This window comes from Gracilinanus agilis, chromosome 1, assembly GCF_016433145.1.
Source record: "Gracilinanus agilis isolate LMUSP501 chromosome 1, AgileGrace, whole genome shotgun sequence".
Lineage (NCBI taxonomy): Eukaryota > Metazoa > Chordata > Mammalia > Didelphimorphia > Didelphidae > Gracilinanus > Gracilinanus agilis.
In genome coordinates, this window is record NC_058130.1 from 70,510,479 (window position 1) to 70,523,256 (window position 12,778).

Consider the following 12,778-nt stretch of genomic DNA (forward strand, 5'->3'; position numbering starts at 1 on the left):
TCTATAGATGAGGAAATTGAGGCAAACAGAAGTTAAATGGCTTGTCCAAGGCCATACAGCTAGTAAATATTTGAGGTTGTGACTCCAAAGTGGAGTTCAACCCACTGTGTCATCTGGCTGCCTATTCACTAATGTTTTCATTTGTTTGAACTAAGTATCAGTTGCAAGGCAGAAGAGAGGTAAGGGCTGGGCAGTGAGGTCAAGTGACTTGTTCAGGGTCACATAGGTGGGAAGTATCTGATGTCAGATCTGAACCCAGGATCTTCCATCTTCAAGTCTGGTTCTCTAACTACTGAGCCACCTAATTGCCCCTCAGAAATGTTTTGAAGGAACTATTGTTATACATGTCTGTTGTGTGTTTCTATGTGTGACCAATATATGTGTTTACTATGTGAAATTTTCAAATGACGATGGGTATTTATGCTTGAGACTTGTTATATGCCCTATTATTATATATTATTATGCACCATTTTATATTTGATTACTTATAATAGTAAAGGTAATTGTACACAATTCTAGTGACAATGCCATGAATTAGTTACATAATTTGCATGGTTATAGGTAGCTGGAATGGTTGCCTGTGACTATGTTATATGATCATTTGTGTTACTAAAGTATGATCAAAGATATTCAAGTATACTCCATGTAATTTTCCAGGACTGTGAATTCTTTCCTAAGGAGAGGATTTAGGGAGACAGAGAGGTTTCTTGCTGGTGAAAACTTTGCAAAAAAGGCAGTTTGTTTGTTTGTTTCCCAGGTACTATTGAAAAATGTAACTCAAGAACATGGAGGACAATGATCTGGTTTCCTTTGCTTAACTTTTCGTTTAATTTAAATTCATTTGGATGTGTGTATGTTCTACTGGTGTATTCACTAGACATCCTTGTTCCCCACGTACGTGCCCACTTTGTCCTCTTGATGGTATAGTAATCTGCTGGAGAATGTCACTGTGTATATATTTCCCTTTTGCTTTGTTTGGAAGAAGAAGAAAAAAAAAGAAGACCCAGAGATTTTCTAAACTGCTCAGGATGTTAATGGAAGAATCCCAAAGTTAACTTCCTTCGAGGCTTAGCTCATGTCCTGTCTCCTATGGGAAGCCTTTTCTGGTGCCTTTATTTGGCAATGATCTCTCTGACCATAAATGAACATATATAATATGTGGATCTGCATGTGTATGTGTACCAATCTGTTCACATATTATATAGCCTCACTCCAGGAGAATGAAAGTCTTTTGAGGGTAAAGGATTTCTTTGGCTTGGGTTTTCTATTTGTATAGCTCACACCTATTATCCATTGTCTTGCACACAGTAGGAATTTTATTAATTCCTATTGGTACTTTTGAAATTGATGGATTAGATGAGGAACAATTCTCCAGAAGATTGGGATTTCTGTTTAATTCCTAAAGAATTTACCAACTATCCCAAAAGGATCAAATCTTGGGAAGATTAATTTCATGTCTGAGTACATATTGCTGAATTCCTTTTAGAACAACATGCTCATAAATGATAGTAAGAATTCTATTGCCATCTTCTCATCAGTCCCCTTGTGTTCTCTAGTCATACATGTGTTCTGTAGCCCATCATCCCCTTCCTTCAACCTCATCACTTTCCAATTTAAATCTCATGACTTTTTTTTCAGTGTTTGTTTATTCTCCTTGAAATCTGTGTGCCATTTCCTTCTTGAAACTCATTTTCCTTGGATTTCCATAAAATGCACTCTTCTTTGAAGGTTCCTCTTCTTCCTTCCTAAACCCCCAAATGTGGAGTGCTCTCAGGCTTCTCATTTCCCTAAGAGAGTCAACTTACCTCTCTGCAGATGACTTCCAAATCTCTCTGATTGTTATGTCTTCTGATTTCCAGTCCTGCAGTTCCAACCACCTCTGGAACATTTCTTTATTGTTCTTCAAATTCAACATGAACATTGAACTCATTGTCTCCTCACAAACTCTACCTGCAAAACCTCAATTCTCCTTGACTTCTTTACTACTTTTTTTAAAAGCCCTTATCTTCTGTCTTGGAACCAATGGCAGAAGAGCAGTAATGACTAGGTAATGGGGCATAAATGACTTGCCCAGGGTCAAACATCTAGGAAATGTCTGAGGTCATATTTGAACCCAAGACCTCCTGTCTCTAGGTCTAGTTCTCAAACCACTGAGCCACCTAGCTTCCCTCTTTATTAGTTTTAATGGCACAATACTTCCCCTTTCACTTATATTCAAACCCTAAGCTTCATCTTAGACTTTATCTTCTTACCTTACAAAGTGTACTTTGTGTACACTCACAAAATGTAATCGTTTATCAGTCAGCAGATTCTTTGTTTGAAATATTCTTGTGTCTATTCCCAAATTTCCTTCCTCACTACTTTAAGTCTTTTTAAAAAAATATTTTTCTTCTGTCTTAGAATTGATGCTAATATTGGTTCTAAGGCAGAAAATCTTTAAGGGATGGGCGATTTGGGTTAAGTGACTTGCCCAAGGTCATACAGCTAAGATATCTCAGAAGTCAAATTTGAACCTAGGACCTCCCATCTCTAGGTCTGACTCTGAGCCACCCAGATGTTCCTTACAGGAAGTTTTAATGTATTTGTCTGCCACAAACCTTTAGTGGTTTCCCATTAGCTAACTAATAAAGTGTCAATTTTTTATTCTATTATTCATAGCCATCTAGAATCTCCCTGTAACTTACCATTCATTCATCAAATATTTATTGAGGCCTTATTTTCTATCACAATCTTCTACTATACCCCTACACCAATCCTATAACCTGGAAAAAATAGACTATTCATCATATTCATACATGACTTACACTTTCCACATTCTATTACTTCCATCTGGAATATTTCTTTTCATATTCTCTAATTGCTGATTTTATACTTATCCTTTGGGATCCTGCAGAAATCTGACATCTTGCACAAAGCCTTCTTTGATCATCTGAACAGAGTGATTTCTTCCTCTGAAATCTTGTTTACTGAGTAAATTTTGAGTATAAAATTCATATCTTTCTTTCTGACACAATATAAACTATCTTATTTTATGACTAGATGTATATAGCGTTATTGCTCCTAATTCAATTCAGTTCAACTGTGAGCAGGGAAGGGAAGGTTTTCTTTTTTTTTCCTGGAATGACTCCCAGTAGATTTCTTTGGGCTGCTTACAATATTATAAGAGGAAAAGAATTCATATTGCATGATAGTATGGGACATAAGTGCATGTGTCATAGTATAGAGTCAGCTACTTTTCTTTGTGTCTATCACTTATCTTGTGAACAATTCCAAATGCAATATCATACAGCATTAGAAATGGAATGGATTTGAAAGAATCCAAACTTCTCAACTTAAGGAAGAAATGGAGTGTCCAAACAAATACTGTGAGCTGTTCAAGGTTCTATAGTTAGGAAGTAGCAGAGCTAGGACTGAAATGACAACAACTAATACATATGTAGATTTATAAGCTTTTAAAATCACCATAGTAATATTTTATTTGACTCTCAGAGTAATTCTTTGGGAGTAGGGTAAATAGTATAACTATTTTCCAAATGGGGAAACTGTCACTCGTGTCCCTTAATGACCACCAGGTTCTGCATCTATCAAATCTTAGAGGTGAGATTTGAATCTAGTCCTCTCCTACTTCTAAATCTGGCACTTTTTACACTATAACACATTGTTCTAAGTCTGAGAATCCAAGCCTGCTTGCTCCCAGTTCAGCATTTTTTTTAATTCTCTAGGTTTTTATTTTTCTTGTCTTTGGCTTTACTTCTGTGATTTTTCTGTTGCTTATTTCCTTTTTTAATTTTTTAAATATTTGAAAATTATTTTTAGTTATGGAGAGGCAGTGTGATGTTGTAGAAGAATCTAATTGTCTAGAAGACCTGGCTTTGAGTGTTGTCTCTGACACATTCTGGCTGTGTGACCCCTAGGCAAGTCAATCAATCTTTTAGGCAATTCTCTAAACCTATCATTTAGAGATCAATCAATGAATGACCTGCATTAGTAGAATAGTTTCCTTCACCTATACCAATGAAATCACATATTATATTCCCATTTTTATTTATTGGAGTCTTTCTGAACCTTCCTCCAATTGCCAGCAATTTAAAGAATAATATCTCAAATGCTTTTGTATTCACTTTATATAAACATTGAACTTTCCTTTCCCTTCTGTAGAATGTCAGCCCCTTGAGGAAAAGGAATTTATTTTTTGTCTTTGTATCTTCAGTGCTTAGTACAATGCCTTGTACACAGTTGGTACTTAATAAATTGCTATTGAAATCCAGATCTTTATTTCTATTATATCTGGTTTATATTTTTATTCTCCATTTAAAAAATGAATTATTTCTTTTTAGAGAAATGAGAATTATAGAGGACAGTTAGTGATATAACAATTTGTAAAAGATTGCAAGGTTAGTGTAAGCATGTGTGTAATACAACATATAAACTCTTAGGACTATGCATATAATACGAATATTCTAAGAGAGTATACTGGATAATAAACATACACCAGGGCATGCCTTGGGTAGATTTTCTTTCATGACCTGACCTTTTCCTGTACGTCCTCCCACCAAAATTCTCAAGATTTTTTTTGTAGTCAGTTGTCTCCTCATTCATCTGCTTTTGATATCTGAAGGCTATTTATCTTCAAAATTTTCCATTTGGGAAAAAGAGTATTGAAAGAGGATATAGTCTGGATAACCTATGTCCTGCTGGAGGAAGTCATAGATTTTTTTCACCAACTGGATCTTCATATTGCCTGGAAATACTCTTTCCTATCTCTGGCTTCTTTTCTTATAACAGCAGTTTTTGTTGATTTGATCCAATCTGAATGGTTCATAAACCATAGATTTTTAGAAGGGGACCTCAAAAGTCACCTGGCCCAACACTTTCATTTTGCAGATGGCAAAACTGGATTCTAGAGAGGTTAGATGACTTGCCTAAGATCCCACAGGTAGTAAATGGAAAAGCAAGAATGCTAGTTCTCTAATGCCAAATGGAACACACACTCTCTGAAGGGACGTTGCCATTTGGTGGACTCTTTAGTTAATTTTCATAGACTCATTTATTCTCAGAATTGGAAGTAACTTCAGAGATTATAGAGTTTAAATTGAACAAGAAATCTTCCTACAACTGCCTATACAAGTCATATCCAATTTCTATTTGAATATACAGTTAATCAGTTAATTAGTAAACATATATTAAGTGCTTCCAACTGTGCTAAATGCTGGGGATAAAAAAAAAAAAGACAAGACAGTTCCTACTCTCAAGGAGTTTACATTCTAGTAGAAGAATTTACAATCAAAAGGTTGGGAAACTTGCTCTGTCCCTTTTTACTTGTGAACAGCTGTAGTTATTTGGAATTATTTCTTTATATCACTCTGAGTTTTTTTCTGCTTTTCTATAGCTTCCTTCCAATGTAATTCATTCTGATTCCTAGAGTCAAGGTAAATGAGACTGCTCCTTTTCCCACAAAATGGCTCTTTACATACATGGAACCCAATATCACCTCTTCCCCAAATCCTCTCTCCTTCAGGATAAGCATCCCTAATGTCAGTGCTTGTCCCTTCACTATTCCAGGCACATTTCTCTGGACTTGCTACAATTTGTAAATGTCCTTCCTAAAATGTGGGGAATAACACTGTAGATGGGATCATACCAGGTCAAGAGACAGGGAGATTATCCCTTTGCTTGTTTTGGACACTCAGCCTATATTAATGCAGCCTAGAATCACCTTAGCTTTTTTCACTGCCAGGTCACTTATTGGCTCATATTAAATGGTCATTTCATTACACTTCTCTCCTCAGTGAAAGTTCTTTTTTACAGAAACTGTTTTTATAGCCAGGCTTCCCCCTATCCCATACTTATACAATTGACTTTTTGAACCGGTATCAATATTTACATTTATCCCAACTAAATTATATTTCTTATAATATCTGTCCTTAGCCTTTCTTCCTTTTCTTTCTATGTTCTTTCTCATTTGGTGATCTCATCTACTTCCATGCTTTTAATTAACCTCTCTGATGATGTATTCTGACTCTGTAGATCCAGATAGATTTCTTTTCTGAGCCCTTGAAGCACAATCTTAATTGACTACTGGACATCTCCATTTGGATGTCTTGCCAGCATCTAATAGTTAATATGCCTAAAAATAAACTCCACTTATTTAAAAAAAATTTTTCTCTTCATTCAGTTTCCATTCTAATGATGATATTATTTTTCTTCCAATCACTCAAGCTCAAATTCAGACTCACATACTTTTCATATTCTGATCTATCATATCCAGTTAGTTGCAAAATGTTTTTTTAAACCCATACCTTCTGTTTTAGAATAGATATTATGGATCAGTTCCAGGGCAGAAGAACAGTAAGAGCTAGCAATTAGAGTTAAATGATTTGCCAAGGGTCACACAGCTAGAAAGTGTCTCAGGACAGATTTGGACCCAGGATATTACATCTCAAGACTTGACTCCCTATTCATTGAGTCACCTCCCTGCCCCTCTAACTCTTGTTAAACCTGCCTTTATAGAATAATTTCCATCTCTCTCATATTCTTTTCACACTACCATTATGGTAGCTGTGGCCCTCCCTCATCATCTCTTGCTTGGCTTATTATCATAGTCTCCTTCATGGTTTCCATTCCCCTAATCTCTCATTTCCAAAAGCCATTCTTCAGAAAGCTACTAAAATAATCTTTTTTTGTACACTAGACTGGTCACTTATTTCTCTGATCAGAAACTATCTATTGTTTCCTTTTGCTTACACGCAAAAATATTAACATTAGTCTAATTATTGTTTTTTGTTCTTTTGATTAATCTAGTTTTTAAGACTTCTACAGTTTGACTCTAATTTAAGAAAGGCAGCTGAGGTAGAGTGAGTTTGAGCATTGACTTTGTTATCAGACTTTAGCTGGGCAGTTCACTTAACCTCTCTGGGCCTCATTTTTCTTGGTAGTAAAATGAGCATATTAGAAATTATCTCTAAGGTTTATTATAGCTCTAAAATCTGTGATCTGACCTTTGCAATCTTATTTCATATTGCTTCCTTTAATATACTCCGCCTTCCAGCCAAACTGGACTTCTAACCTCTCCCTGATCTTGTCCTACTGGCTCATAGATCCATGAAACTACTTGTGTTCCCTAAACCCCCTCCTATACTCCAATACCTCTGAAGAATGTCCTCTGAATTGATGTCTTTTAAAAATCCTTCTTTCTCTTCAACTTAGAGCCAGAAGAGACACAGCTCAGATTCTACTTCATGCTTGATTCTTCAGGCAGAAAATGCCAACTCTCCAGGATAATTCCCACCTCCAATTTCTCATATTTTTTCTAGATCTTTCTTACACATTTATCCCATTTGCCATGAAACTGTAAGTTCCATGATGATAGGAATTATGTCATTTCTCACCCTTCCATCAAAAACACTTAGCAATATTTGAGGAACTGAATTGAGTTGGATTGGATTAGGAATAATAAGTAACATTATATATATATATATAATATATATATATATGTATGTGACTAAGGTTTTTAAAGTATTTTACATTATCTCATTTGATCCCAATTGTTTAGAAGAAGCACAACAATAAACTGACAAGAACTAATTAATTCCCTAGCATGTGTCAAGTACTATGTTGGGTTCTAGGGACACAAAGTCAAAAAAAAGGAACAGTCCTTATTCTTAGTGAGTTTACATTCTAGAAAGAGAAATAATCTGTGCATATATAAATATAGACATAATATTTTGAAGGGAAGTAGACTTTGATTACACTTGAGCCACTGACAAGGAAACTCTTCCTATCAATTTAGATAAGCATCTGCTTTGCTACTTAAAGAATTCAAATATTGCCTGGAACCACAAGGAACTAAGTGATTTGCCTAGAATCATGCTGACATTTTGTGTCTTGAATCCAGAACTTTCTGATTAGGAGGCTAAATCTTTATTCACTATATCATGTTGTCTCTTATACAAAATATATACCAGTTAAATATTAGGTCATTTCTGCTGTTGGAAAAGACACTAGCAAATGGGAGGAGCAGAGGATGAAAATCAAGACATAAGTTGAACTTTGAGGGAAGCCAGAGATTTTAAGAGGTAAAAGGAAAGAGGAAGTGTTTTCTAGGCATGTAAAATTGGAGGAAAAGACGGAACAATTTCCTTTGTGTCAGAATGTCTCTTGTTAAGGCCCATATAATTTCTATGTAATCTCTCAATGATACAAAGGAAAGGAACATACCAGCTAATTAAACTCTGTCTCTCCATCTCTCTGCTTCTTTCTGTAACAATCTCTATGTCTCTGTCTCTTTCTTTTTGGGACTCCATTTGGAGTTTTTTTTGGCAAGGATACTGAAGTGGTTTTCCATTTCATTCTCCAGCTCATTTTATAGATGAGAAAATTAAGGCAAACAGGGTTAAGTAACTTGCCAAGGGTCACCCAGTTGGTAAGTGTTTGAGGACAGTTTAGAACTCAGAAAGATGATTCTTTGTGACTCCAGGTCCTGCACTTTATGCATGCTGCCCCTCTCTCTTCTCTACTACATCAATATAGATCATGTCATGCAAGATTAAAGAACCTTTTTATAGGTGTAACAATTCCAGCAAGTATATATTCAAGGGTTTCTAAGGGAACCAAAGGCCAAATTTGTTGGGCATATAGGATTTAGAACTGCAAACTTTAAAAGATAAACTAGAAAGCAGCTACGTACTACTTGTGTAATAGTGAGTGCCCAATCATTTCATTTCTCTGGACCTGATTTCTCTATCTGTCAAATGAGGAAATAAAACTACATGATCCTTAAGGTCTATTCTAGCTATTGCTCTATAATTCGATAACTATTCACACATTAGTTTTGCAGAGTATGGGCAGACATGCTTCAGTCACTGGAGAAATGCTGCATTTCCAAAAGTAGCATGAATTATCCAACTGATTGCTTTTACTATTCCAGAATCATGCAATTTCCAGAATCAACAAAAGTTTGAGCTTAAAGGATCCTTTAAAAAACACATTTTTTAAAACTTTCATTTTACGGAGAAAGAAATTGAGGTCCAGAGAGGTGAAGTAAATTGACCACAATCAAAAAACTTCATTGGTGAAAGAACTCAGCTTTCCTGGACAGCAACCTCCTGCTATATCATGTTGCCTCCTGTTGTCAGGCACACCAGTAGAGACATAGCCACATAAGGAACTTTCCTCCATAGCCAAGGGGGAGACCAGAGACTAATTTTTTTTGGTCAGCTTGAAAATGACACTGTAGAAAACCACCTCTCTCTGGACTCAGGCTTCAAGAAGAGAGAATGATTATAGAAGGACTGCTTTAGGACTTAAAGAAAAAATGTAACCAGTCTGCATTTTCTTCTCCCTTCCAATGACCCTGATTCCCATCGCCATGTTCCATTTAAATACCTACTGGAATTGAAACCTGCAAAGTGACCTTAAAAGCTGTGAGTAACAACTTCAGCACAGTGTACTTATTATTATTGGAAGCTGTGCCCTGCCCTGAAATTCTGCCCTTTGTATTTGTCTGGGAAGTAGGCAAAGACTAGGGCACAGAAGATGCCAAGGGCAAGAGTTTGTGTGTTCAAGGAAGCCATAGATTCATCCAGTAAAGGCCTGAGGGTATCAGAGAGGTTTTATACCAGTAGGACTCCCACTTTAAAGAGGAACGCAGGTCATTAAAAACCCAAAGTGGGCTTGACTGTCCTTTTAGCATTTTTTCCCTCAACAACACAGCTAGGGATTCAGTCCTTTTAGTCCTACTAAAGGATAGGTCACCTTTTCCAACTAACTCAGTGTACTTTCTCTTAGTTCCATCATGATTAAGCTTTTAAAATTTTCTTATTTATTTTAATCATTCTTTTCTTTTTAAATTCTGAGTTCCAAATTCTTTCCCTTCCTCCCACCACTTTCCCATCTTCTGAGAAGACAAACAATACAATGTCAATTATACATGTGAAATCATGCAAAACATATTTCCATATTAGCCATATTTCAAAAAAAAGCAAAAAAATGAAAGAAAGTAAGAAAATTATACTTCAATTTGTACTCAGAGTTATAATTTCTCTCACTCTGGAGGTGATAGCATTTTTTCATGAATCCTTTGAAATAGTCTTTGGATCATAGTATTGATCAGAATAATGAAGTTGTTGCCATGTATAATGATTGCCCAATTTTCCCTACTTTCCTCTTTTTTTCCCCCTGAAACCACCTATTCTGTTATTTCTTATATCCTATAGTACTCCATCAAAATTATATGCCAGAGGAGCCAGAGGAGCATCCCCATAATTTCCAATTCTTTGCTACCATAAAAAGAGCTAATATAAATATATTTTTTTACATGTAGATTCTTTTCCTTTTCCTTTTATCTCTTTGGGACATAGATTTAGTAGTGGTATTGCTGGATCAAAGAGTATGCACAGTTTTATATTAGTAATATATAATTATATGCATATAATTATATATAATATAAAATAATATAAAGATATGAAACCCATAAAATAATATTTATATAAGTTACAGATTGTTCTCCAGAGTATTTGGACCAGTTCGCTGCTCAATTAGCAGTTTATCAATGTATATACTTTCCCTAATCTGGCTCTATTTTATCTCAGAAGCTGACTCAGAGGTGATTTGCACACTTTGCCATTTGAGATGCTATTCAGACATCCACCTATTCAGGCTCAACCATTTACCCCTGCCTACACTTCATTGTTAGAAGGGGATACAACCATTGCCACGTACATCAAACAATTACAAGCCAAATTGCAAGAGCTCCACGATTCTGGAGCTGCTGTTCAGGCAGGCCCCATAGACTTCTCACTTCATGATCTAAACCCAAGTGATAGCTCATATGTAAAGAACTTCAAACACACTTGGTCAACTGAACCTGCTTATGATGGACCATTTCAGGTCTTATTGACTATACCAACGGCTATTGAAATTTGGGAGAAGGACTCATGGATTCATTGTAGCCATGTAAAACGAGTACCTTCTGTTAATACTGAATAATTGACCTGTATTGAAATTGACTATTGATTGTATTTATGACTTGCCTCATCTATACTTTGTATTTTTTTGTTTTGCTATTGTTGTTTCATTGTTTTTGAACATATATTACCTCTATTGAATTGACTTGATTTGAATTTAAATTGATTCCATTTTGTGTTTTTTGTGAAATTTTTGTATTTTTAAAAATGTATTATTGCTTTTATACATCCATTGTTTTATTTCATTTGTACTCACACTGTGGATCATGGCTAAGCTAAGAGGAAATGCATCTAAATTCTTGGGTAAGAACCTTTATATTCTACCCCTCCTTAAGTGACATGAATTGCAACATACATATACATATATATTTTTTTCTCATTGTCACTGATTATAGGAGCTATATATATTTTGAAATTTTACCAGTTTTATAATTACAGGTGCAATTTTTGAATTCAAAGCACATGTTATTTAAATTGAAAGAGTTTTTGATTATTAGATTAGTTTATGTTTAGTATATCCATTTGTTCTAACTGTAATTGCCTACCCAAAAGCCTTAGACTACTGGAACTGCCATTGGTATTTTGCTAATATGGGACTTTGCTCATACGTCTGATTCGACGAAATGGGATGAACAAAGGAGCACAGATTTCATCTATACAGTGCCAAAGAAGCACAGATACCTACATAGTGCCAAAGCAGCACGTACTTAACCTGCATGATACCAAAAAAGCACACAGGTTAAAAAAAGAGAAATCAGTCCTATTAGGATTGCTGAGGTCTATGCCAATAAAAAGGATTTGAACCTAGAGTGAGAATCAAGGTTGCAACATTTAACATTCTTAAAGATATAGGACTCCTTGAGCCACGCTCCTTGTGAAAATTTATGTCAAGTACCTAACGATTGCCTGTTCTTGCTCCATATTCTATCCCTGAGAAGAAATGACATAACATCAGATTAAAAAATACAAATCTAGTCCTTTTTTCTAAATTTCTTACTATGGTAGTTGACTGGTCCTGGCTGCTAAGTGGGTATGTGCATGATATCAGACATGGATTGCTTTGATTGGGCATTATTCAAAGACCTAGTGTGATTTTCTTTTTTTTCTTATTTAGAACTTTTTTCATATGAAATTTAGAATTGGATGTTAGAATTTTTCATCCACTAGTTATTTGGCCTTTTTGTGCTAATTTTTTTTGATGAATTTGATTGACAGTGATTCATATGCCTCCTTCCTCAGCCATATATACCTGTGTGATTTCATTGTTTCTTTTTATCCTCCTCGGGGGGAAATGTGTTTTTATTTCTTATGGAGAGCTTAGGTTGTGTTAGGAAAAGAGATTTACTCCCTCCTATAATCCAAATGGAGATGCCTGTGAAGACTACATGGAGAATGCATGCTGATCCAGGAGCCTAAGAGAGCAACAGGATGTGCAAAATTTTGAAATTTGGGAGATTTTAAATTCATTTGTCTGTTTAAAATTCATTTGTCTTGCTAAAATTCATTTGTTTTGTTAAATTCATCTGTTTTGTTTAAATGCATTTGTTTTATGTATATATATGTATATATATATATATGTTTTGTTCTGAAAAAAGGGGACTGCCCCTTGAATTTTTTTTGTAAAAGAAGCTCCAAGTATTTAATTTCTTTATATTGTAAAAGCTGTTACCATTCTCCCCTTGTATTGATGTATATACCGTTTATTTTATTGTAATTGTAAATTTATTTGTTTGTTATGATCCATTGGGGAGACTGATCTCCCAAAAGATCACAGGGGGGAATGTGTAGTTTGGAATTGTTGCAAGCCCAGAAAG